Source organism: Macaca fascicularis, chromosome 20, assembly GCF_037993035.2.
Source record: "Macaca fascicularis isolate 582-1 chromosome 20, T2T-MFA8v1.1".
Classification (NCBI taxonomy): domain Eukaryota; kingdom Metazoa; phylum Chordata; class Mammalia; order Primates; family Cercopithecidae; genus Macaca; species Macaca fascicularis.
This window is the reverse complement of record NC_088394.1, coordinates 5,073,818-5,101,413: the sequence shown is the minus strand read 5'-3', so window position 1 is coordinate 5,101,413 and position 27,596 is coordinate 5,073,818. Positions and strand designations below refer to the sequence as shown.

Below are 27,596 nucleotides of genomic sequence, written 5' to 3'. Positions count from 1 at the left end.
CTGACTTTTCCTTTGTGGTTCCACCCACTTCCTAAATCCCTCTAGGGGCTGGGCACAGTGGCTCACTCCTGTAATCCCAGCACTTTGGGAGGCCAAGGCATGTGGATCACGAGGTCAGGAAATCGAGACCATGGTGAAACCCAGTCTCTACTAAAAATAAAAAAAAAAATTAGCCCGGCGTGGTGGCGGGCGCCTGTAGTCCCAGCTACTGGGGAGGCTAAGGCAGGAGAATGGCATGAACCCGGGAGGCGGAGCTTGCAGTGAGCCCAGATCACGCCACTGCACTCCAGCCTGAGCGACAGAGCGAGACTCCGTCTCAAAAAAAAAAAAAAGAAATCCCTCTAGGGTCCTGCCTCTCTGCCTGTAACCCCTAAAACCAAATACTCCTGAAAGTTTGGTGCTGGGAACCCCTTTCCTTGACACTTTAACTCAGTAGAAGAGGCAAAAGTGAGGGGAACCCCGATCTCTGAGTTCCCCACATATTTATTATTATTATTATTATTATTATTATTGAGATGGAATTTTGCTGTTTTTGCCCAATCTGGAATGCAATGGCGTGATCTCAGCTCACTGCAACCTCCACCTCCCGGGTTCAAGTGATTCTCCCACCCTAGCCTCCCGAGTAGCTGGGATCACAGGCACCCACCACCATACCAAACTAATTTTGTATTTTTAGTTGAGACGGGATTTCACCGTGTCGCCCAGGCTGGTCTCGAACTCCTCAGGTGATCCGCCCTTGGCTTCCCAAAGTACTGGGATTGCAGGTGTGAGCCACTGTGCCCGGCTCAGAGTTCCCCATATTTATACTTGGCCTCCAGGGCACACTGGCCTCCATTTTTAGGGACTTACTTGGTATCTGCCCTTGGGTAACCCACTGGAGCTTTCCAAATGGACTCTTTGATTGGAGGGGAATCTGGTTACACCTGTCACCCTAGGATGGACCAGCAGGGCCCGTCTTGAGGCTGCACTGGAGGATAGAGGAAAAAGGGGCATATTTAAGAGTCCCACTGAGTAGCCAGGTTTCTCTGCTGGAAATTCCTGCCTTGTTTTCCTTTCCCCAGTAAAACTAGGAGAGCTGCCTCATTTTCCTGAACCCTGAGCCCTTAGCCCCTGCCCCCACCCCTGTTGGTTCTAGCACCCAGGCTTTCGGCCTCGGGGTTGCGTTGCACCATCCCCTTCCCCCAACCCAGCCAAGTTCGCTTCTGCTTCTATCCGTCTCCCTTGCCCAGCCCTCGTTAGCAGGCTCTGACACTTCTCAGCATCTTGTGCCCTTTGCAGAGAACTGACATGTGAGCTGTGCCCAGGGACATCTGCTGAATGGGCGGGTCCCCTGCCGGACCAGCCCATCTGTCCCTCACTCAGTGTTCCTTCTGAGCTGAAGCTGCCCAGCATCCCCCATCTGTGTGAGTGTTCACACAGCACTGGCCAAAACCCTGTCGAGAATCACGTGATTCAGATCCTGGTTTTGCCCCTGTCAGCTTTAGGACAAGACAGATTTCTTTTTCTTTTTATCTCCTGAGATAGGCCTCACTCTATCGCCCAGGCTGGAGTGCAGTGCTGCGATCTCGGCTCCCTGCAGCCTCAGCCTTCGGGGCTCTAGCAATCCTCCCACCTCAGCCTCCCAAGTAGCTAGGATTATAGGTGCACACCACCATGCTCAGCTATTTTTTTACTTTTATATTTAGTAAAGACAGGGTCTCACTGTGTTTCCCAGGCTGGTCTCAAATTCCTGGCCCCAAGTGATCCTCCCGCCTTGACCTCCCAAAGTGCTGGGATTACAGGCATGAGCCACCACGCCTAGCTACCCAACAGATTTCTTTCTTTTTTTTTTTTTGAGACAGAGTCTCACTCTGTCGCCCAGGCTGGAGTGCAGTGGCGCCATCTCCGCTCACTGCAAGCTCCACCTCCTCCCAGGTTAACGCCATTCTCCTGCCTCAGCCTCCCTAGAAGCTGGGACTACAGGCGCCCGCCACCATGCCCGGCTAATTTTTTTTTTTTTTTTTTTTTTGCATTTTCAGTAGGGACGGGGTTTCACCGTGTTCGCCAGGATGGTCTCGATCTCCTGACCTCGTGATCCGCGGGCCTCGGCCTCCCAAAGTTCTGGGATTACAGGCGTGAGCTACCGCGCCCGGCCCCCAACAGATTTCTTGAGGTGAGTTTTGGTTTCCTGGCATGGTATTGGCTACGCAACCTCATCTGTAATGTCCTTGGCAAACAGTATAACTTGTTTTGTATTACTGTGTTTAATCCTCAAAATCACCCTACCAAGTAGATTGTCACAATCAGGCCTGTTTTGTGGATGATGAGAGGCAGGCTTGGAGAGGTCACGTGGTTCATCCAAGAATGCAAAGCTGCAAAGTAGTGGAGGTGGGGTTCAAGTCCTGTCGGTTTCACCACTGAGCGCCTCGCCATTCCCTGCCATCCTCTCTTGATTGTGATACTTCTTTTTTTTTTTTTTTTGAGATGGAGTCTCACTCTGTCTCCCAGGCGGGAGTGCAATGGTGCGATCGCGGTTCACTGCAACCTCCACCTCCCAGGTTCAAGTGATTCTCCTGCCTCAGCCTCTGGAGTAGCTGGGACTACAGGTGCCCGCCACCACACCCGGCTACTATTTTTGTATTTTTTTAGTAGAGACAGGGTTTCACCATGTTAGCCAGGATGGTCTCGATCTCCTGACCTCGTGATCCGCCCACCTCGGCCTCCCAAAGTCCTGGGATTACAGTCGTGAGCCATCGCACCTGACTTTTAGGCCAGCTAGTTTTAAGGTGCTCCTCTGAGTAGGGAGAACTGGGGGTCATGCAGGGGGGTGCCTCAGTGAATCTGGACAGAGTGTGGTGCTTTTGGGAGCCTGCAGCCCCTTTCAAACAGTCTGGTTCCTTGAAAGGTTAAATGTGGAGGCCGGCCACGGTGGCTCAGGCTTGTAATCCCAGCCGAGGCAGGCGGATCACTTGAGGTCAGGAGTTGGAGACCAGCCTGAACAACAGGGCGAAACCCTGCCTCGATGAAAAAAAAAAAAAAAAAAAAAAAAAAAAGAGGCTGGGTGCGGTGCCTCAAGCCTGTAATCCCAGCACTTTGGAAGGCCGAGACGGGCAGATCCCGAGATCAGGAGATTGAGACCATCCTGGCTAACATGGTGAAACCCCGTCTCTACTAAAAAATACAAAAAACTAGCCGGACACGGTGAAACCCCGTCTCTACTAAAAAATACAAAAAACTAGCCGGGCAAGGTGGCGGGCGCCTGTAGTCCCAGCTACTCGGGAGGCTGAGGCAGGAGAATGGCGTAAACCCAGGAGGTGGAGTTTGCAGTGAACTGAGATCCGGCCACTGCACTCCAGCCTGGGTGACAGAGCGAGACTCCATCTCAAAAAAAAAAAAAACAAAACAATTAGCTGGGTGTGGTAGTGGGAGCCTGTAGTCCCAGCTACTCAGGAGGCTGAGGCAGGGGGATCCTTTGAATCTGGGAAGCGGAGGTTGCAGTGAGCTGAAATCAGGCCACTGCACTCCAGTCAGGGCGACAGAGTGAGACTGCATCTCAAAAACAACAAAAAAGTTAAACATGGGGTGACCATATGACGCAGCAGTGCCCCTCCTAGGTATATACCGTGTATATCCAAGAGGAATAGAAACATATCTGCACAAAAATTAGCATGGGAATGTTCAGAGCAGCATTATTCGTAAGAGCCAAAAAGTGGAAACAACTCATGTATCCGTCACCTGATGGACGGATAAATCAACCGTGATGTCTCCAAACAGCAGATTATGATTCAGCCATAAAAAGGAATGAAGCGGCCGGGCGTGGTGGCTCACGCCTGTAATCCCAGCACTTTGGGAGGCCAGGCCAGCAGATCACGAGGTCAGAAGATTGAGACCATCCTGGCCAATAAGAACGGTGAAACCTTGTCTCTAAAAAAATTAGCCAGGCGTGATGGCACATGCCTCTAGACCCAGCTACTTGGGAGGCTGAGGCAGGAGAACTGCTTGAACCCGGGAGGCGGAGGCCAGGGCACTCCAACCTGGGTGACAGAGCGAGACTCCATCTCAAAAAAAAAAATGGGAACGAAGCACCAATACATACTACAACATGGATGACCCTTGAAAGCATTATGCCCAGTGACAAACCAGACACACAGGACTGCGTATTGTGTTTCTGTTCATATGAAATTTCCAGAATAAGCAAATCCATAGAGACAGGAAGTAGATTAAGGGCTGGAGGCAGTGGCTCACAGCTACAGGCACGAGCAGTTTGGAAAGCTAGGGCAGGAGGATCACTTGAGACCAGGAGTTCAAGACCAGCCTGAGCAACAGAGTGAGACCCCCTATCTAAAAATAAAATAAAATTAGCTGAGTGTGGTGGCGCCCACCTGTAGTCCCAGCTCCTCTGGAGACTGAGAGGGGAGGATAGCTTGACCCTAAGAGGTAGAGAGGCTACAGTGAGCAATGATCAAACCACTGAACTCCAGCCTGGGCAACACAGTGAGACCCTGTCTCTAAAAATAAATAAATTAAAAAGATAAAAGAGAGTAGCTTAGGGGTTGCCTGGGGTTGGGAGTGGTGACCCAGCATTGGGGAATGATGCTAAATGGAGTTTCTTTTTGGGGTAATGAAAATATTCCAAAATTGGTCAGGCGCAGTGGCTCTTGCCTGTAATCCAAGCACTTTTGGGAGGCCACGGCAGGTGGATCACTTGCTGTCAGGGGTTTGAGACCAGCCTGGCTAACACGGTGAAACCCCGTCTCTACTAAAAGTACAAAAAATTAGCCGGGCATGGTGGTGCTCACCTATAGTCCCAGCTACTTGGGAGGCTGAGGCGGGAGAATCGCTTGAATCCAGGAGACAGAGCTTGCAGTGAGCTGAGATCGTGCCACTGCACTCCAGCCTGGGTGACAGAGTGAGACTCCGTCTCAAAAAAAAAACAAAAAGAAAGTATTCCAAAATTGTGGTTATGGATGCACAAATCTGTGAATATTTAAAAACAACTGAATCATCTACTGTGGGGTAATTGTAAAGTGGTGTAAAGGGGTGAATTATATGGATTATATCTCACTAAAGGTCTTTTCTTTCTTTTTTTTTTTTTTTTTGAGATGGAGTCTCGCTCTGTTATCCAGGCTGGAGTGCAGTGGCGCGATCTTGGCTCACTGCAAGCTCCACCTCCAGGTTCATGCCATTCTCCTGCCTCAGTCTCCCAAGTCGCTGGGACTACAGGCGCCTGCCACCACGCCTGGCTAATTTTTTGTATTTTTAGTAGAGATGGGGTTTCACCGTGTTAGCCAGTATGGTCTCGATCTCCTGACCTCGTGATCCACCCGCCTCGGCCTCCCAAAGTGTTGGGATTACAGGCATGAGCCACCACGCCCAGCCTCACTAAAGGTCTTATAAAAAAAAATTAGCCAGATTCCCGGCTTCAGTGACAAAAGAAGGCAGGAGAAGAGGACCCAAGAACTTTCTGACTGGAGAAAATATTTTTGGGTTATATTTCTGTAATTCTGGTGAAACGATTACAGAAGTGATGGGATAGAGGAGATTTCTTTAAAAAAATATATTTTTTAATTTAGTAGAGATGGGATCTTGCTATATTGCCCAGGCTGGTCTTGAACTCCCGGACTCAAGCAATCCTCCTGCCTGGGCCTCCCAGAGCTCAGGGATTACAGGTGTGCACACCCACGACCACCCGATAGAGGAGGTTTCTATTCATCCTTCAGGTCTCAGGTTATAAGTTACCCCAAGAGAAGCCTCCCCCACCCCATAACTCTTCCTCTGTCACTTTGTCACATATCTGAGCCCTTGTTTCTTCCTTTTTTTGAAACGAAGTCTTGTTCCGTTGCCAGGCTGGAGTGCAGTGGTGTGATCTCGACTCACTACAATCGCCGCCTCTTGGGTTCAAGCGATTCTCCTGCCTCAGCCTCCAGAGTAGCTGGGATTACAGGCGCACACCACCACACCCAGCTAATTTTTGTGTTTTTAGTAGAGACGGGGTTTCACCATGTTGGCCAGGGTGGTCTCCATCTTCTGACCTCGTGATCTGCCAGCCTCAGCCTCCCAAAATGCTGGGATTACAGGCATGAGCCACTGCGCCTGGCCTGTTTCTTCCTTTTATAGCCCTTCCCACACTTGGAATTCTTTTCTGCCTCTGGACCTGATTTTGTTTGGCTCTTGCCCAGCTGAGTTCCATGAGGTTAGGGGCTTGTGTGTATCTTGTCTGCCACATAATAGGTGCTCAGTGCACACCTGTTGAATGGATGGACCATAGATATATTGATAACAGCTGTGAGCGGTTGGGAGCGAGTGAGCAGAGCAGGGCTGCTCAGGGTGTCTCCAGCCCCAGTGGCTTTCTCTCTCTCTGTTCCAGTTCCAGGAGAAAGTCTCTGGAAAGGAAGCCCGAAGTCGGGTCTGTCTGGGAAGAGGTGGGGGCTGGGGCGGGTGCGGGTGCTGGGGCCGGGAGGAAGTCTGCAGCCAGGCTGCTGAGGGTGTGGCGTCTGTGTGTGCACCTTTGGAATGTGGCTGATTCACTCTGAGGGGAGCCATATGCTGCCGCCACCGCCTCAGATCTGACATCTGGAGGCTGAATTCCAGGAGGAGAGAGACAGATTCCTGCAAGCAGATGCCAACTTTGAAGGTCAAAGGGAGCAATGGAACTGCTTTAGGAGGGGGTGAGAGGGTCCAACACTCCATCCCGGGGCTGGGAGGGAGGTGAGGCCCCCTCCCCAGACTTGCCCTAGCCCCTGATCTACCAGAGCCTCTATGGGGACAGCTGGTGGGGCCAGGCAGAGAGCATGAGCTCAGCCTTCAGACCTGGATTCAAAGACCAGTTCCTGGGCCAGGCACAGTGGCCCATGCCTGTAATCCCAGCACTTTTGGAAGCTGAGGTGGGAGGATCACTTGAACGTAGAAGTTTGAGACCAGTCTGGGCAACATAGTGAGACCCCATCTCTACAAAGAAATAGAAAAATTAGCCAGGTGTGGTGGTGGGGGCCTGTAGTCCCAGCTACTCCTGAGGCAGGAGGATTGCTTGAGCCCAGGAGGTAGAGGCTGCAGTGAGCCAAGATTGCACCACTGCACTCCAGCCTGGGTGACAGAGCGAGACCCCATCTCAAAAATAAATAAATGCCGGGCGCGGTGGCTCAAGCCTGTAATCCCAGCACTTTGGGAGGCCGAGACGGGCGGATCACTAGGTCAGGAGATCGAGACCATCCTGGCTAACACGGTGAAACCCCGTCTCTACTAAAAAATACAAAAAAACTAGCCGGGCGAGGTGGCGGGCGCCTGTAGTCCCAGCTACTCAGGAGGCTGAGACGGGAGAATGGCCCGAACCCGGGAGGTGGAGCTTGCAGTGAGCTGAGATCCGGCCACTGCACTCCAGCCTGGGTGACGGAGCGAGACTCCGTCTCAAAAAAAAATAATAAAAAATAAATAAATAAATAAATAAATAAATAAATAACAGACAGACCAGTTCCTTGACAGCTCGTGTAACTGCAGAGGCCGAGGGTCTAGCTGGGTCCAGTGCTCACAGGAACACTGGCTTGCATCTCCTGGCCAAGTTTCCTCCATGTTTGCTTTGCTCTCGGGCCAGCGCTTCCTGAGAGGCCCTGTCACAGGCCCATGAACCTCTAGCTTGTGTCCCCCACAGATTCCGCAGAATCCTACGCTTGCCTCTCTTTGGCCGGAGCTGGGTCCCAGCCTAGCCCTGTAGCGATCACCGTACTCCTGATGGGACGGGCCTGGGTCAGGAGCCTGCCCAGCACAGGGCTGATACCCCTGTAGCCCCATGGAGCAAATGGAAATGAGGGGCGCTGTCCCTTAAAAGAACCACACCGGCCGGGCGTGGTGGCTCATGCTTGGAATCCCAGCACTTTGGGAGGCCGAGGTGGGAGGATTGATTGATCCCAGGAGTTGGAGACCAGCCTGGGCAACAGAGCGAGACTCCGTCTCAAAAAAATTTTTTTGTGTGTGTGTAGACGGGGTCTCACTGTGTTGCCCAGGCTGGAGCACAGTGGCATCATCTTGGCTCACTGCAAGCTCCACCTCCTGGGTTCATGCCATTCTCCTGCCTCAGCCTCCTGAGTAGCTGGGACTACAGGCGCCTGCCACCACGCCCAGCTAATTTTTTTGTATTTTCAAAAAATTTTTTAAAAATTAGATGAGCATAGTGGTGTGCACCTGTAGTCCCAGCTACTTCGGAAACTGAGGCAGGAAGATGGCTTTAACCCAGGAGGTTAAGGCTTCAGTGAGCCTTGATCGCACCACTGCATTCCAGCCTGGTCGACAGAGCAAGACCCTATCTCAAAAACAAAACAAAAAAACATAAATACAAGAGCGACCCCCCAGCTCTGCTAAGCTGCCTCCACCGTGCTGGCTCCAGGCCCTGTGCTCAGCTTCATGGGCTTTGATGTCGCCAGGTGTCCCTTTGGTTGAGTCTCTCCCTTAAGCTCTCAAAAGCTCATTTTCTTCATCTCTGAAATCTCCAAGCTTCTTTTCAGGATTGGATGAGACAATCCTGGCAAATCCCTTGGCACAGGCCTGGCCCCGAGGAGGCAGATGATAGCTCACGTCTAGTTCCTTTCTCATCTTGACATCTAGGTTCTCTGTGATCTGCCTGTGAGCTCGAAGGATGGTGTGCATGTGTGTGTGTCCATGTGTGTGCATGTGTGTGCGTGGGTGTGCGTGGGTGTGCGTGGGTGTGCATGTGTGTGCGTGGGTGTGCATGTGTGTGCGTGGGTGTGCGTGTGTGCGCGTGGGTGTGCGTGGGTGTGCGTGTGTGTGCGTGGGTGTGTGTGTGTGTGCGTGGGTGTGCATGAGTGTGTCTGCACGCAGCAGCAGCCTGCTTTCTGTTCTCCGAGGAGTTTTGTATTTGATTTGTCCAGAGGCTTGGGGGCTCCACGGGAGAGATGGTGGAGACAGGAGGAGCAGGAAGGGGGTGAGGGGAGAAGCCTGGTCCCAGCTGGGGCTGCAGCTGGGGGCCCGCAGGCTCTGGCCTGCCCTGGGAGGCCCTCCCTGGACCTGCAGCTGCATCTGGGGCTGGAGGAGGGGCCAGGTGTCCTCCCGCTCCAGGAGCTGCTGCCTGTGCCCCTCCCGTGACTCATGAGGACTGTGTCTGGTTGATTCACATTGGAGGGTCCCTGAATGAGCTCTGGCCATTAGAGGACCTGTATTCTTGTTCCTGGAACCTGGGAGTGGGTCAGAAGGGGAAGGGTCCTGGCCAGGCATGGTGACTCACCCCTGTAATCCCAGCACTTTGGGAAGCTGAGGCAGGCAGATCACCTGAGGTCAGAAGTTCGAGATCAACCTGGCCAACATGGTGAAACCCCGTCTCTACTAAAAGTACAAAAATTAGCTGGGCGTGGTGGTGGCACATGCCTGTAGTCCTAGATACTTGGGAGGCTGAGGCAGGAGAGTCGCTTGAACCCAGGAGGCAGAAGTTGCAGTGCGCTGAGATCACGCCATTGCACTCCAGCTCCAGTCTGGGTGACAGAGCGAGATAGAAAGAGAGAGAGAGAGAGAGAGAAAGAAAAGAAGAAGAGGAGGAGGAGGAGGTAAAAGAAAGAAGGGAGGGGAGAAGAGGGGAGGGGAGGGGAGGGGAGGGGAGGGAAGGGTAGGGTAGGGTCCTGCCAGGTCTGGGCTAGGAGACCAAGTTCCCAGAGCCAGAGCCTCCAGGACACCTCCAGAGAATCTTGGAACCTCTGGGAGAACAGAGAGAGGCCAGCAATGGGATTTTTGCTGCTGTCTGTGAACCAGCAAAGTAAAGCAGCTCCTGGAATTAGCTCGGGGTAGAGGGAACATTAGAACCTATGTACCACCCCCTGCACTCCATGACCTCCACTCCTGTGCCCAGTGTGACTCCTGCCTGCCCATCCCCTTCACACCACTGAGTCCTCCCAATCTCTGCTCAAACCGTACCTCCTTGGAGAAGTCCTTCTAGACCGGCCACTAGAGGCCTTGGTTGTTGGCATCTTGACAGCAGTGGGTTCAGAGCCTGTTTGGAGCTTCATGGGGACACTGCCTCTGTTGACACGGTGGTTGGTGATTCCTCTTTGCATACACCTGCCTGGTCCCTCACCCATGTCCTGTGTGCACCGAGAACTCCCTGAGTCAGTGCTTTAGGCTCTGCCAAGGCCACACTCTGCCTGTTCATCGAAACACTTTCATTTTACAGCAGACTCCCTGAAGATGGACACAGTCCTGAGAGCTGCATTTTATGAGCTTTTACTAAGTGCTTTTTAAACAATTGAGCTATAGGACCAGGCATGGTGCCTCACGCCTGTCATCCCAGCATTTTAGGGGGCGAGGTGCGAGGATGGCTTGAGTCCAGGAGTTGGAGACCAGTCTGGGCAACATAGTGAGACCCTGTCTCAAAAAATAAAATAAAATCGGCTGGACATGGTGGCTCACGCCTGTAATCCCAGCACCTTGGGAGGCTGAGGTGGGTGGACCACAAGGTCAGGAGATCGAGACCATCCTGGCTAACATGGTAACCTGTCTCTACTAAAAAAGTTAGCCGGGCGTGATGGCACGCGCATGTAGTTCCAGCCACTTGGGAGGCTGAGGCAGGAGAATCGCTTGATCCCGGGAGGCAGAGGTTGCAGTGAGCTGAGATTGCGCCACTGCATTCCAGCCTGGGCGACTGAGTGAGACTCCATCTCAAAAAAAGATTAAAAAATAAAATCAAGATATAATTCACATGCCATAAAATTCACCTCTTTAAAGTGTACAATCAGTGGTTTTTAGTGTATTCAAGTCGTGCAACCATCACCAACATCTAATTCTAGAACATTTTCACCATCCCAAAAAGAAACCCTATACTCAAGAAGCAGCCACTCCCCATTCCTCTTTCCTCCCAGGTCCTGGCAACACACCAGCCTACTTTCTGCCTCTATGGATTTCCCTATTGTGGGCATTTCAAATAAAGTTGTGGTCTCTTGTGATTGGCTTTTCACTTAATGTTTCAAGGTTCGTCCATATTGTAGCATAGATCAGCACCCTGGTCCTTTTTTTGAGACAGAGTCTCGCTCTGTCGCTCAGGCTGGAGTGCAATGGTGAAATATCTGCTCACTGCAACCTCTGCCTCCCGAATTCAAGCGATACTGTGCCTCAGCCTCTGGAGGAGCTGGGATTACAGGCGTGGACCACCACGCCCAGCTAATTTTTGTATTTTTAGTAGAGATGGGGTTTCGTCATGTTGGCCAGGCTGGTCTTAAACTCCTGGCCTCAAGTAATCTGCCTGCCTCAGTCTCCCAAAGTGCTGGGATTACAGGGCGGCATGAGCCACCACACCCAGCATCTATCTATCTATCTATCTATCTATCTATCTATCTATCTATCTATCTATCTATCTATTTTTGAGACAGAGTCTCGCTCTGTCCCCCAGGCTGAAGTGCAGTGGTACAATCTCGTCTCACTGCAACCTCCATCTCCTGGGTTCAAGTGATTCTTCTGCCTCAGTCTCCCGAGTAGCTGGATTACAGGCACCCGCCACCACCCCCGGCTAATTTTTGTATTTTGAGTAGAGATGGGGTTTCACCATGTTGCCCAGGCTGCTCTCCAACTCCTGGCCTCAAGCAATCCTCCTGCCTCGGCTTCCCAAAGTGCTGTGTTTACAGGCGTGAGTCACCGTGCCCAGTTTTTTTTTGTTTTTGTTTTTGTTTTTTTGAGACAGAGTCTTGCTCTGTCACCCAGGTTGGAGTGCGGTGGAGTGATCTCGGCTCACTGCAACCTCTGCCTCCCGGGTTCAAGCGATTCTTCTGCCTCAGCCTCCCAAGTAGCTGGGACTACAGGCATGCATCACAACGCCCAGCTAATTTTTGTATTTTTAGTAGAGACAGGGTTTCACTATATTGGCCGGGCTGGTGTCGAACTCCTTACCCGAGGTGATCCAAATGCCTTGGCCTCCCAAAGTGCTGGGATTACAGGTGTGAACCACTGCACCCAGCCTATTTTTTTTAAAAAAAAGTGTGGATAAGTCACTCGCACTGTGCCTGGTACCTCCCACCTCTCTGGTTGGTGCTTATGCATCCCTGAGGTGCCTGTGCAAAGGCAGGCGGATGCCCACGCCCATAGAGGGGCAGGAGCCCTGCAACATTCCCTGCCCCCAAGCAGCAGGAGGCTCATTTATCCACTTATCAGGGAAGCTTCCTGTGCCTCAGTTTTCCCAAGGTGGGGAAGAGTGAAGTCAAGGCCAGGCCTCTGCAGTTTAGACCCCCTGAGGGATCTCCCTGTCCTCCTTGGTTCTCCAGGCCCCACTCTGCCACTGCCCCATGTCCCCACCTAGAGCTTCCTGCAGAGCCGGGCAGAGCCGCGTACCTTCTCTGCTGGTTGCCTGGGCACCTGTGCCCCTTCCCTAGATCTGCAGCAGGGAACTGCTGCCGGTGGCCTAAGGGCTTGGACACTGGCCATGACCATGAACACCACCCCCTACCCTGCGTGGGTGCCATAGCCCAGCCCAAGGCTGAAGGGCCAGCTGTACGGCGGGGCCATGGAAGGGAGGACCAGGCAGCCTCCTGTGACTCCTGCCAGGGAAACCCTCTGTGCTCACTGCTGCTCAGCCTTTCCCAGCCCTGCCCCTCTCGTCCTGCTTCTCACATTTCAGCTTCTGAGTTACTGGCACCACTGTCTGTTGCTGCTGCTGCTGCTGCTGCTGCTGCTGCTGAGGCCGGCACCAGCCAGACGTTAACCCCTGATGTGCTGGTGGCCGCGGCTGCACAGCAGGAAAGGGGCACCAGGGGCTCAAGCTCTGGTGGGCTTGAGGGAGGAGAGAGCAATCCCAGAGCCGGTCCCCTTGCTCCACTCTGCAATGCTTATTGGGCTTGCTTCTTCCCTGTCTGTACAGACTAGAAGCCAAAACCCTTTCTGACCCCTACGAGTTGCTCCTTCCTCTGACCATCTGGCTCTGACCATCAGCCCACAGGATGGGGCTACATGTCACCTGGTAGCGACCTCATCGTTTCATGCATGGCCATGTTTTCTCCCTCCGTATGTCTTGTCATGCCCAGTGGGACTCTCCTCTTGCACCTGGCCTTACCTGGTCAGGGCTGGGCTACTAGGACCACGTAAGCTCTTGAGTTTTGAGGCCAATAGGTTCTCCAGGGCAGCTGCTGGAGAATCTGGAGGAGCCTGAAAGAAGTGCAGGCCTTGGCCGGACGCGGTGGCTCAAGCCTGTAATCCCAGCACTTTGGGAGGCCGAGGCGGGCGGATCACAAGGTCAGGAGATCGAGACCACAGTGAAACCCCGTCTCTACTAAAAATACAAAAAATTAGCCGGGCGCGGTGGCGGGCGCCTGTAGTCCTAGCTACTCAGGAGGCTGAGGCAGGAGAATGGCGTGAACCCAGGAGGCGGAGCTTGCAGTGAGCCGAGATCGCGCCACTGCACTCCAGCCTGGGCAACAGCGTCAGACTCCATCTCAAAAAAAAAAAAAAAAAAAAAGAAGAAGTGCAGGCCTTGGCAGTGGCTGGCTATGATAGGCTTGGCCAAGTCCCTTGGGCATGATCATAGGACTCAGGGCGCCGTGGTGAGGATGAGTGCAGGCGGGGCGTGGTGGCTCACACCTGTAATCTCAGCGCTTGGGGAGGCCGAGGCAGCCAGATCACCTGAGGTCAGGACTTCAAGACCAGCCTGGCCAACATGGTTAAACCCCGTCTCTACAAAAATACAAAAATTAGCAGGGCGTGGTGGTGGGTGCCTATAAACCCAGCTACTTGGGAGGCTGAGGTGGGAGAATTGCTTGAGCCTGAAAGGTGGAAGTTGCAGTGAGCCAAGATTGCACCATTGCACTCCAACCTGGGTGACAGAGCGAGACTCCATCAGAAAGAAAGAGATGGAGGGAGGGAGGGAGGGAGGGAGGGAGGAAGGAAAGAAGGAAGGAGGGAAGGAAGGAAGGAAGGAACGAACTAGGAGTGCACGGAAAGCTCCCACAGCAGCACTGGCCTGCACTGGTGATGATCCATGGCTCCTACATCCCGGACCCACACTGGGGCTCAGAGCCTGCCCCTCCCCAGGGAGAGCTGGCCCCTGTTTCCCGGCTGCCTCTCCCACCTGGAAACTCACCCAGCTTTGGTTTTCATGAGAGCAGGCCTCCAACCCTCCTCTGGCCTGGTCAGCCCCAGCCTTCCCTTTTCGTCTCAAGTGGAACTTGACATTCCACCTTCTGTCCCCAACTTCTGTCCACTCCATGTGAAGAGAGCCAGTTACCCAGAGGGACACTGGAGATGTCACCTCCCAGGTGTCCTCGTCCTACATCCCTCTGCTTCCTGCCTTTCTCCTGATCCCCAAATGCAACTTCCTGGTTTCTTTCTTTTTTCTTTTTTTTTTTTTGAGATGGAGTCTCGCTTTGTCACAGAGGCTGGAGTGCAGTGGTGCAATCCCGGCTCACTGCAACCTCCGCCTCCCGGGGTTCAAGGGATTCTCCTGCCTCAGCCTCCTGAGTAATTGGGACTACAGGAGTGTGCCACCACGCCTGGCTAATTTTTGTATTTCTAGTAGAGACGGGGTTTCACCATGTTGGCCAGGTTGGTCTCATACTCCTGACTTCAGGTGATCCTCCCGCTTCTGCCTCCCAAATTGCTGGGATTACAGGTGCGACCGAGCCATTTTTTTTTTTTTTTTTTTTTTTTTTTTTAAGTAGAGAAAGGATGAGGCCGAGACAGGCGGATCACGAGGTCAGGAGATCGAGACCATCCTGGCTAACACAGTGAGACAGGGTTTCACCATGTTGGCCAGGCTGGTCTCAAAGTCCTGCACTCAAGTGATCTGCCCACCTCAGCCTCCCAAAGTGCTGAGATTACAAGTGTGATCCACCACTCCCGGCTGTTTGTTTTTTTCAAGAGTCTCACTTGGTTGCCCTGGCTGGAGTGCAGTGACATGATCATGGTTCACTGCAGCCTCAACCTCTTGGCCTCAAATGATCCTACCTCCTCAGCCTCCCAAGTAGCTGGGCCAGGTGAACCACCAACACATCCAGTTAAGTTTTAAACTTTGGAGAGATGGAGTCTTGCTATGTTGTCCAGGCTGGTCTCAAACTCCCAGGCTCAAGTGATCCTCCTACCTCAGTCTCCCTAAGTGCTGGGGTTACAAGTGTGAGCCACGGCCCCTAGCTCCCCTTGATTTCTTGTGGGCCTCCTTTGACCCTCCACTCTCTCTGGCCACACTGCCTTGGTTCCTTGGCTGGCTCACCTACCCTTCCTTCTTTCCTTCCTTCCTTCCTTTCTTCCTTCCTTCCTTCCTTCCTTCCTTCCTTCCTTCTTTCCTTCCTTTCTTTCTCCCTCTCTTTCTTTCATATTTCTTTTTTTTTTTTTTTTGATGTAGTCTCGCTCTGTTGGCCAGGCTGCAGTGCAGTGGCATGATCTCGACTCACTGCAATCTCTGCCTCCTGGGTTCAAACGACTCTTCTTCCTCAGCCTTCTGAGTAGCTAGGATTACAGTGGTATGCCACCATGCCCAGCTAATTTTTGTATTTTTAGTAGAGACAGGGTTTCACTATGTTGGCCAGGCTGATCTCGAACTCCTGACCTCAGGTGATCCACCTGCCTTGGCCTCCCAAATGCTGGGATTACAGGTGTGAGCCACCATGCCTGGCCTGATTTACTCTCATTTTCTGTTAACCAGAGGCCTCATGGTGAGAAGGCCACAGGCAGGGTGTCAGGGGTCTTAGGTCTGGTCTCATGGTTATAGCTAATTCTTAGAGGGTCTTCAGAAGTGTCCATCCTCTATGTCAACAGGCCCCAGGTTCTTCCTCTGCTTGATGAAATTATTATAACTGCCCCATGGCCTCACAATCAATGAATGAAGCAGTTTGATGGTCATTTCTGTGTGAAGCAGAAACAGTCCAGGCAGCATGGCTGTGAATTGAGTGTTTCTAAAGGGAGTACACTCTGTTGAAGGCCTGGGCACCGGGTTCCCCCTTGCTGACACTGAGAAGCAGAGAGGCACTTCCCTAGGGGGAAAGTCCCTAAAGGGAGCTGAAATCCCCCATGGAGTGTGGGAGGAGGAAGAGAAATTGAGGGCTGAAAAGGACAGGGCAGGTGAGCTGATGGAGGGCAGACAGAGAGGCAGAGGGAGAGGGCTGGCAGGAGCCCATAGCTGGGGCTAGAAAGAGAGGGTGCAGGGGACTCCAGCCACTTCAAATAGGGTTGCAGCCAGCCCCGTTTTTGTGTGTGTGTTTGTGTGTTTGTTTGTTTGTTTTTGAGACAAGGTCTCCCTCTGTCACCAAGGCTGGAGTGCAGTGGTGCAATCATGACTCACTCCAACCTCAACATCCTGGGATCAAGTGATCCTCTCACCTCAGTGTCCTAAGTAGCTGGGACCACAGCATGCGCCACCAGGCCCAGCTAATTTTTTTTTTTTTTTTTTTTGAGACAGAGTTTCGCTCTTTTTGCCCAGGCTGGAGTGCAATGGCGTGATCTCGGCTCACCGCAACCTCCGCCTCCCTGGTTCAAGCAATTCTCCTGCCTCACCCTCCCGAGTAGCTGGGATTACAGGCATGTGCCACCACCCCGGCTAATTTTGTATTTTTAGTAGAGACAGGGTTTCTCCATGTTGGTCAGGCTGGTCTTGAACTCCCGACCTCAGGTGATCCACCTGCCTCGGCCTCCCAAAGTGCTGGGATTACAAGCGTGAGCCACCGCGCCCAGCTTTTTTTTTTTTTTTTTTTTTTTTTTTTTTTTTTTTGAGACAGTTTTACTCTTGTTGCCTAAGTTGGAGTGCAATAGTGCGATCTCAGCTGACTGCAACCTCCACCTCCTGGGTTCAAGCAATTCTCCTGCCTCAGCCTCTGAGTAGCTAGGACTATAGGCGCGCGCCACCAAGCCCAGCTAATTTTTTGTAGTAAAAACGGGGTTTTACCGTGTTAGCCAGGCTGGTCTGGAACTCCTGACCTCAGGTGATCCGCCCGCTTTGCCCTCCCAAAGTGCTGAGATTACAGGTGTGAACCACCAAGCAGGCCTTTTTATATGTGTGTGTGTGTGTGTGTGTGTGTGTGTGTGTGTGTGTGTTTTTTTTTTAGATGAAGTTTCTCTCTGTTCCCCAGGCTGGAGTGCAGTGGCATGATCTCAGCTCACTGCAGGCTCTGCCTCCTAGGCTCAAGCAATTCTCGTGCCTCAGCCTCCTGAGGAGCTGGAAATACAGGTGCACACCACCATGCCCAACAAATTTTTGTATTTTTAGTAGAGATGGAGTTTTTCCATGTTGGCCAGGCTGGTCTCAAACTCGTGACCTCAAGTGATCTGCCTACCTCGGCCTCCCAAAGTGCTGGGATTACAGGAGTGAGCCACTGTGCCCAGCCAATTAAAAAAAAAAATTTTTTTTTTTTTTTTTGAGACAGAATTTCACTCTTGTTGCCCAGGCTGGAGTGCAATGGCATGATCTCAACTCCCTGCAACCTCTGCCTCCTGGTTTCAAGTGATTCTCCTGCCTTTGTCTCCCAAATAACTGGAATTACAGGCATGCGCCACCACGCCCAGCTAATTTTGTATTTTTAGTAGAGACGGTGTTTCACCATGTTGGTCAGGCTGGTGTCAAACTCCGGACCTCAGGTGATCCACCCTCCCAAAGTGTTGGGATTACAGGCATGAGCCACCACACCCGGCCTTAAACATTTTTGTAGAGATGGGGGCTTGCTACGTTGCCCAGGCTGGTCTTGAACTCATAGGCTTAAGTGATCCTCCTACCTCAGCCTTATGAGTAGCTAGGACTACAAGTGCACACCATCACGCCTATATATATATATACACATATATATATATGTATATATATTTTGTTTGTTTGTTTGTTTTTTGGTGACATGGAGTCTCAGTCTGTTGTCCAGGCTATGCTGTAGTGGCACGATCTTGGCTTACTGCAACCTCTGCCTCCCGGGTTCAAGCAATCCTCCTACCTCAGCCTCCTACTTCAGTCCCAGTAGCTGAGACTACAGGCGCCCGCCACCACACCTGGCTAAGTTTTTTGTTTGTATTTTTAGTAGAGACAGGGTTTCACCATATCGGCCAGGCCGGTCTCGAGCTCCTAACCTCGTGATCTGCCTGCTTTGGCCTCCCAAAGTGTTAGGGTTACAGGCGTGAGCCACTGCACCCAGCCCACACTTGGCTAATTTTCTTTTTAGTTTCTTTAATTTTTAATTAATTATTTAGACATGGAGTCTCCCTGTCGCCCAGGCTGGAGTACAGTGGCAGGATCTCAGCTCACTGCAACCTCCACCTCCGGGGTTCAAGTGATTCTCCTGCCTCGGCCTCCTGAGTAGCTGGGATTACAGGTGCCCGCCACCACTCCCAGCAAATTTTTGTATTTTTAGTAGAAGTGGGGTTTCGCCATGTTGAGCAGGCTGGCCTTGAACTTCCAACCTCAAATGATCCACCTGCCTCGGCGTCCCAAAGTGCTGGGATTACAGGCATGAGCCACAGCACCCAGCTAATTTTTTTCAAAGATGAAATCTTGCCATGTTGCCCAGGCTGGTTTGGAACTCCTGAGCTCAAATGATGCTCCCGTCTCGCCTCCCAGAGGGCTGGGATCACAGGGGTGAGCCACCAGGAACCAGCTGCATTTTCAGGGCTTACTCATGGCCAAGGTGAATCAGATCCGGCTGAGGACGAGGCAGGCATCACAGGTCTCCCTAGACAAGCCAGGCACCCTAGGGATCTGCAGGGCCTCTGGGGTGTGGGGGGCCCAGTCAGCCCCTTCACCCTAACACCGGCCCGGGGCTCCCCCACCGTGTTTCCGCTCGGCATCCACAAAGCAGCGCGTGTGCCGAACGCCCCCTACTGGTTGGGGAAGCGCCAACCCTATGAGCCCAGAGATCTCCCCCTGACTTGGGGAGAGGAGGGCCAGAGGACCGGAATGGGCCTTGCTCCAGACCCCAACAGGGGCATCTGACCCCCGTTCCGCCTTCCTGGGAGCATCCAGGATCCTTTCCCAGGCAGGGACTTTTTGGTCCTCATCCCGGCTCCAACGACTGGTATCCCTGCCCCTGCCACCACCCCAAGCAGGCTATAGTTCCCCATAGGCACGGGAGCATACCAGGGCCAGAAAGGTCAGTGGGTGCATCCCCCTGCTCCTAGCAAATTTCTGTAGAGGAAAAAGCCTCGTTAAGACTGAGGACATAGATTCCTGCCTGGGTTCCATCTCCCATTCTCTGTATGTTCTCAGGAAATTCTCCTCCCTTACTCTATCCTCCCTTCACACCCCCCATCTAGGGCAGCAGAATTTTCCTGTGACCCGCAATACCCTTCACCCTGCTGTAACCCCCTCTCAATGAGTGTGGGCAAAACCTACAAATATATCACTTCTGTGGTTAGGATGTATGACACGGTGAGGTTGATCTTGAGATAGATTATCAATGATTCTGACCTAATCACACGCACCCTTAAAAAGCAGAGTTGGCCGGGCGCGGTGGCTCACACCTGTAATCCCAGCACCTTGGGAAGCCGAGGCTGGAAGTTCGCTTGAGCCCATGAGTTTGAGACCAGCCTGGACAACATAGGAAGACCCTATCTCTACAAAAATTAAGAAAGTTAGGCCGGGTTCAGTGGCTCACGCCGGTAATCCCAGCACTTTGGGAAGCCGAGGCGGGCGGATCATGAGGTCAGGAGATCAAGATCATCCTGGCTAACTCAGTGAAACCCTGTCTCTACTAAAAAAATACAAAAAATTAGCCGGGCGTGGTGGCAGGCGCCTGTAGTCACAGCTACTCGGGAGGCTGAGGCAGGAGAATGGCGTGATCCCTGGAGGCGGAGCTTGCAGTGAGCTGAGATCGTGCCACTGCCCTCCAGCCTGGGTGACAGAGCAAGACTCCGTCTCAAAAAAAAAAAAAAAAAAGGAAAAAGAAAGTTAACACATGTAGGCCGGGCATGGTGGCTCACACCTGTAATCCCAGCACTTTGGGAGGCCGAGGCAGGCGGATCACCTGAGGTTGGGAGTTCGAGGCCAGCCTGACTAATATGGAGAAACCCCTTCTCTACTAAAAATACAAAATTAGCCGGCTGTAGGCTGGGCGCTGTGGCTCACACCTGTAATCCCAACACTTTGGGAGGCTGAGGTGCGCAGATCACCTGAGGTCAGGAGTTCAAGACCAGCCTGGCCAACATAGTAAAACCTGTCTCTACTAAAAAGTACAAAAAACTAACCGGCCTTGGTGGTGGGTGCCTATAATCCCAGCTACTTGGGAGGCTGAGGCAGGAGAATCACTTGAATCAGGGAGGCGGAGATTGCAGTGAGCCGAGATTGTGCCACTGCACTCCCGCCTGGGTGACAAGAGCGAAGCTTTGTCTCAAAAAATGAATAAATAAAAAGGCTGAGTAATATTAGGCCAGGCGCTGTGGCTCACACCTGTAATCCCAGCACTTTGGGAGGCTGAGGCAGATGGATCACGAGGTCAGGATATCGAGACCAGCCTGGCTAACCCAGTGAAATGCCGTCTCTACTAAAAATACAAAAAGTTAGCTGGGCATGGTGGCAGGCACCTGTGATCCCAGCTACTAGGGAGGCTGAAGCAGGAGAATCACTTGGACCCAGGCGGAGGTTGCAGTGAGCCGAGAACACACCATTGCACTCCAGCCTCTACCTACCAAAGTGTTGGGACTACAAGCATGAACCACTACACCCGGCCTGAGCCCAGGAAGTTGACACTGCAGTGAGCCATGATTGCACCACTGCGATCAAACCCCACCCCCTGGAAAAAAAAAACAAAAAACAAAAAACCTAAGTGTAAAAATGAGAACAACCTATCCTCACCTCTGCAGCAGCCACCTTTGCCGACAGCGCTTCCTCCTGCCTGCAGTTCTTACGATTTCCCATCTCCAACCAGCAGCTCCCAACCGGCCTGGGCAGGGGTGGGGGGCAGGCTTTGTCCTGAGAAGTGCTGTGCATGGTCAGAGCAGCTGAGACTCCCGAGCCAGTAAGGAAAGAGCCAAGGGAAGGAGCCCTGAACCCGCTGCTATAAGGAATCCCCCATGCTTTCTGGGGCTTCCTGGACTTCTGGCCATCTTTAGGGTGGGTCAATAAAGTTGCTTCTTTTTTTTTTTTTTAAGATGGAGTCTCACTTTGTCACCCAGGCTGGAATGCAATGGCACGATCTTGGCTTGCTGCAACCTCCGCCTTCTGGGTTCAAACGATTCTCCTGCCTCAGCCTCCCAAGTAGCTGGGACTACAGGCGCGTGTCACCATACCTGGCTAATTTTTGTATTTTTATTAGAAACAGGGTTTCACCATATTGGCCAGGCTGGTCTCGAACTCCTGACCTCAGGTTATCCACCCACCGCAGCCTCCCAAAGTGCTGGGATTAAAGGCATGAGCCACCGTGCCCAGCCAAAGTGGCTTTGTTTTTTTGTTTTTAAGAGTCGTAGTCTCGGCCGGGCGCGGTGGCTCAAGCCTGTAATCCCAGCACTTTGGGAGGCCGAGGCGGGTGGATCACGAGGTCAGGAGATCGAGACTATCCTGGCTAACATGGTGAAACCCCGTCTCTACTAAAAATACAAAAAAAACTAGCCGGGCGTGGTGGCGGGCGCCTGTAGTCTCAGCTACTTGGGAGGCTGAGGCGGGAGAATGGCGTGAACCCAGGAGGCGGAGCTTGCAGTGAGCCGAGATCACGCCACTGCACTCCAGCCTGGGAGACACAGCGAGACTCCGTCTCAAAAAAAAAAAAAAAAAGAGTCGTAGTCTCTGGCTGGGTGCAGTGGCTCAGGCCTGTAATTCCAGCACTTTGGGAGGCCGAGGCAGGAGGATTGCTTGAGCTCAGGAGTTCTAGACCAGCCTGGGCAACAAAGTCAGACTCCCATCTCTACAAAAATTAGCTGGGTTCAGTGGCACATGCCTGTAGTCCTAGCCAATAGGGAGGCTGAAGTAGGAGAACTGCTTGAGCTCAAGTGGTTGAGGCTGCAGTGAGCTGTGTTCACACCACTGCACTCTAGCCTGGGTATAAGAGCGAGTCCATATTAAAAAAAAAAAAAAAAAAGAGTGGGAGACTTGCTCTCCTGGCCAGGCTCCAGGAGTGGCACGATTATGGCTCACCACAACCTCGAATCCCTGGCCTTAAGCAATCCTCCCGCCTTGACCTCCCAAAGTGTTAGGATTATAGGCCTGAGCCACCAACTCTGGCTGAAGCTGCTTTTTTTTTTTTTTTTTTTTTTTGAGACTGAGTCTCGCTCTCTAGCCCAGGCTGGAGTGCAGCAGCCTTGGCTCACTGCAACCTCCACATCCCAGGTTCAAGTGATTCTCCTGCCTCAGCCTCCTGAATAGCTGGGATTACAGGCGCCCACCACCATGCTGGGCTAATTTTTGTATTTTTAGTAGAGATGGGGTTTCTCCACGTTGGTCAGGCTGGTCTTGAACTCCTGACCTCAGGTGATCTACCTGCCTCGGCTTCCCAAAGTGTTGGCATTACAGGCGTGAGCCACTGTGCCTGGCCTAACGATGATTTTTAATAATGGCTTTATTGAGAGATAATTCACATACTATACAATTCAGCCATTAAAGTGTACATTTAAGTGGTTTTTTAATGTATTCCCAGAGTTGTGCAACCATCACCACAATCAATTTTAGAACATTTTCAGTACCCCAGAGAGAAATCCCACACCTGTTAGCAGTCACTCCCCATTCCCCATCCCCCAGCCCCAGCCAACCACTAGGTTTACTTTCTGTCTTTAAAGATTTCCCTGTTCTGGACACTTCGTAAAATGGAATTTCGCAATATGTGTGGCCTTTTGTGTCTGGTTTCTTTCACTTAGCAGAAAGCTTTCAAGGTCCATCCATGCTGTAGCATGTATCAGTGCTTCATTCCTTTTTACGGTTGAATAGTATTCCATTGTGCACATAGTCTTCTTCTTTTTTTTTTTTTTTTTGAGGCGGAGTCTCGCTCTGTTGTCAGGCTGGAGTGCAGTGGCGCGATCTCAGCTCACTGCAACCTCCACCTCCCAGGTTCAAGTGATTCTCCTGCCTCAACCTTCCAAGTAACTGGGACTACAGGCACGTGCCACCACACCCAGCTAATTATTTTTGTATTTGTAGTAGAGATAGGGTTTTACCATGTTGGCCAGGTTGGTCTCCATCTCTTGACCTCACGATCCGCCAGCCTTGGCCTCCCAACATGCTGAGATTACAGGCATGAGCCACCACGCCCAGCCACAGACCACATTTTATGTATCTATTCAATAATGCCTTTTTTTTTTTTTTTTTTTTTTTTTGAGACAGAGTCTCGCTCTGTCACCCAGGCTGGGGTGCAGTGGCGTGATCTCAGCTCACTGCAAGCTCCGCCTCCGGGGTCCACGCCATTCTCCGGCCTCCGCCTCCTGAGTAGCTGGGACTACGGGCACCTGCCACCACACCCAGCTAATTTTTTGTATTTTTTAGTAGAGACAGGGTTTCACCGTGTTAGCCAGGATGGTCTGACCTTGTGATCCACCTGCCTCGGCCTCCCGAAGTGCTGGGATTATAGGCATGAGCCCCCGCGCCTGGGTTGCATTTATTTGTTTTTTCTTTTTTTGAGATGGAGTCTCACTCTGTCACCCAGGCTGGAGTGCAGCGGCGCGATCTCGGCTCACTGAAACCTCCGCCTCCCAGGTTCAATCAATTCTCCTGCCTCAGCCTCTCGAGTAACTGGGATTACAGGTGTGTGCCACCATGCCCAACTAACTTTTGTATTTTTAGTAGAGATGAGGTTTCACCAGTTGGCCAGGTTGGTCTCGAACTGCTGACCTCAGGTGATCTACCTGCCTCAGCCTCCCAAAGTGCTGGGATTACAGGCGTGAGCCACTGCCTGTGTTTTTTTTTTTTTTTTTTAATTATTTTATTTTATCTTGTTTTGAAGTATTTCACTCTGTTGCCCAGGCTGGCTTTGCACTCCTGGACTCAGGGGATTTTTCTGCCTCAGCCTCTGGAGTAGCTGAAGTTACAGATGTGTGCCACCATACTCTGCTGATTACTTTCTTTACAGAGATCCACTGTTTATTTGTATTTATTTATTTATTTATTTATTTATTTATTTATTTATTTGGAACATGGTCTTGCTCTGTTGCTCAGGTTGATGTGCAGTGACATGATCACGACTCACCGCAGCCTTAACTCCCGGGCTCAAACAATCCTCCCGCCTCAGCCTCCTGAGTAGCTGGGACTTCAGATATAAACCACTGTGAGCAGCCAAGAGACCCACCTTTTACAGGGTAAGCGGTTTGTTTGCCAATTTTCACTGCCCCACCACGTGAGGGTGTTTGGAGTGGGGAGCAGCTTCACCCCGTGTGAACAGCAGAGCCCAGTGCACACTTGCTGCCTCCCACCTGCTGCCAGGTAGAGCTGGGAAGGGGAAAGGCTGAGCCCCACCTCCGACCTTCTCTGCATATCAGGAGATCTCGTCGTTCTCCAAGGTCAGCTCAGATGCCTCTGGCCACTACCATCCATGGCAACTTGGTGCCAGGGATGACGGCAACCAACACTCATTGATGCCGTGACATGCCAGGCTTTCACCGGCTTTCCACAACAGCCCTGCCAGGGGGATGCTGTGTGGCTTCCATTTTGCAGACGAGAGAGTAGAGTCAGGTTAGTAGGGTTGGGTTACAGGCAGGACCTGGGTTCTGTGCCACACTTCGTGGCTGCTGGTGCTTTCTGGAAGTCTGTTGTCTGAAGAGCAGGGAGTGTGTGTAGACAGAGACGGGCCTGACGGCTGTGCCGTGGGCATGTCCTAGACACAAAGCAAAAAAAATGTCAAGAAGGTCAGATGCAGTGAAGACAGAACACAGAGACCTGGATGTAGCATCCTGGAGGTCCTCATGACTTTGAAAAGAGAAGGGTTTGTGTGTTTTATTTATTTATTTGTTTGTTTATTTTTGAGACAGAGTCTCACTGTCACCCAGGCTGGAGTGCAGTGGTGCAATCTTGGCTCACTGCAACCTCTGTTGCCCAGGTTCAAGCGATTCTCCTGCCTCAGCCTCCTGAGTAGCTGGGATTACAGGTGCCTGCCATTGTGCCTGGCTAATTTTTGTAGTTTTAGCAGAGATGGGGTTTTACCATCTTGGCCAGGCTGGTTTTGAACTCCTGACCTCATGATCCGCTTGCTTTGGCCTCCCAAAGTGTTGGCATTACAGGCATGAGCCACCACGCCCGGCCATGTGTGTTTTATTTTTGAGACAAGGTCTCACTCTGCCGTCTAGGCTGGAGTGCAGTGGTGCACTCTTGGCTCACTGCAGCCTCAACCTCTTAGACTCAAGTGATCCTCCCACCTCAGCCTCCAGAGTAGTAGCTGGGACCACAGATGTGCATCACCACACCTGGCTAATCTTTTAATTATTTGTAAAGACGACGTGTTGCTATGTTGCCCAGGCTGGTCTGGAACTCCTGGGCTCAAGCCATCCTCCTGCCTCTTGCCTTGGCCTCCCAAAGTGCTAGGATTACAGAAGTGAGTCACTGCCCCCATGCAGTCATGGGAGTGTGATGGAGTGAGCAGGAGGGAAGGAGAGAGAGTGAATGTGAGCATCCATTTCAAGGAGTTTTGCTGTTAGAGACCAGAGCTGGGCCGGGAGTGATGGCACATGCCTGTAGTCCCAGCTACAAAGGAGGCTGAGGCAGGAGAATGGCTTGAACCTGGGAGGTGGAGGTTGCAGTGAGTGGAGATCATGCCATTGCACTCCAGCCTGGGTGATGGACAGAGAATCTGTCTGAAAACCAAAAAAGAGCAGAGCTAAGGGGATCTAGTGTCAGTTGGCTGATTTGAAAGGAGAATAGTAACAGCTTGTTCTCAGTAATGGGTATGATCCAAAAGAGGGCGTGCACTGAAGACAAAGGAGAGGGGACAGTTTCTGGAGTGACGTCTCTGAGTCGTGCAAGTAGAAGGGTCTTCTGTGCATGAACAGCATGGACGCTCATCCAGAGACACTGGCCGACGCCGACGGCAGATCCCTGGCACAGAGAGGGAGGCAGCGGTGGGCATGGCAGCCTGTGGCAGGTCTCTTCTAATTGCTTCCATTTCCCTCAGAGAAATGGGAAATGAGACTACAAGCAAGGAGGAGGTGCGAGAGGGCTTGAGGGGAGAGGAGAAGGAAGGGTATGAAGAAAGGGTCAGGGCAACAGGATGCGGTCACAGCAGCCCCCAGACCCACTTGAGGGTATGGATGAGGCACTTAAAAATAAGAGCAGTAGCGGGCCAGGCACAGTGGCTCACGTCTGTAATCCCAGCACTTTGGGAGGCCGAGGCGGGCCGATCACCTGAGGTCAGGAGTTGGAGGCCAGGCTGACCAACATGAAGAAAACCCCGTCTCTACTAAAAATACAAAATTAGCTGGGTGTGGTGGCGGACACCTGTAATCCCAGCTACTCGGGAGGCTGAGGCAGAAGACTCGAACCCGGGAGGCAGAGGTTGCGGTGAGCCGAGATTGTGCCATTGTATTCCAGCCTGGGCAACAAAAGCAAAGCTCTGTCTCAAAAAAAGGACCTGGTGCAGTGGCTCACGCCTATAATCCCAGTGCTTTGGGAGGCTGAGGCATGAGGATCACTTGAGCCAAGGAGGCTGCAATAAGCCGTGCACCAATGCTTTCCAGCCTGAGTGACAGAATGAGAACCTGTCTCAAAAAAAAAAAAAAAAAAAAAAAATCCAAAAACCTACCACCTAGCAGGTGACTTTGACTTTGACAATATCCCTAATACAACTGTTACTGACTGGAGGGAAAAAAAAAAAACAATCAGCAAGGTTGTGGGATTTCCTCTTCCTAGCCATATTTGGCTGTTTCTTTCAGGTAGGGAAAGGGGAAGAGCAGGCAGTGTGAGATGAACTGGGTCACAGCTGCAGGAGTTAGCAGGATCAATGGGGTCAGCCAACTATGGCCCACTGGTCACATCCAGCCCACTGCATTTTTTTTGTTTGTTTGTTTGAGAGGGAGTTTCGCTGTTGTCACCCAGGCTGGAGTGCAATGGCGTGATCTCGGCTCACCACAACTTCTGCCTCCCAGGTTCAAGCCATTCTCCTGCCTCAGCCTCCTGAGTAGCTGGGATTACAGGCGCCCACCACCACGCCCAACTAATTTTTGTATTTTGAGTAAAGACAGGGTTTCACCATGTTGGCCAGGCTGGTCTCGAACTCCTGACCTCAGGTGATCTGACTTCCTCAAGCCTCCCAAAGTGCTGGGATGACAGGCATGAGCCACTGTGCCTGGCCCAGTCCACTGCTTTTATATCAAACCTTTTTCTATTGTGGTAAAATATATATAACAAAAACTTACTGTTTAACCAATTATTTATTTATTTGTTTTTGCAGAGATGGGGTCTTACCATGTTGCCCAGGATGGTCTTGAACTCGTTTTTTTTCTTTTTTTTTTTTTTAATAGTCTCGCTCTGTTGCCCAGGCTGGAGTGCAATGGTGCGATTTCAGCTCACTGCGACCTCTGCCTCCCAGATTCAAGCGATTCTCCCTCCTCAGCCTCCTGAGTAGCTGAGATTACAGGCACAGGCCACCACACCTGGTTAATTTTTGTAGTTTTGTAAACATGGGGTTTCACCATATTGGCCAGGCTGATCTTGAACTCCTGACCTCATGTGATCTGCCTGCCTCGGCCTCCCAAAGTGCTGGGATTACAGGCATGAGCCACCACTCCCAGATGGTCTTGAACTCTTGGTGGGTGAACAAGTGAGCCAGCCAGCAAGGCTT

General features: G+C 51.9%; 1 protein-coding gene across 1 annotated transcript in view; it reads left to right on the top strand.

Annotated features, from left to right (window-relative positions):
- TFAP4 (transcription factor AP-4) overlaps positions 1-27,596 on the top strand; it is a 67,016-nt gene that overhangs the window by 13,172 nt on the left and 26,248 nt on the right. The window contains exons 2-3 of the mRNA XM_065536916.1: positions 2,019-2,152; positions 23,987-24,126. The gene's annotated coding sequence lies outside the window, so the exon portion shown is untranslated. The remainder of the gene's footprint in view (positions 1-2,018; positions 2,153-23,986; positions 24,127-27,596) is intronic.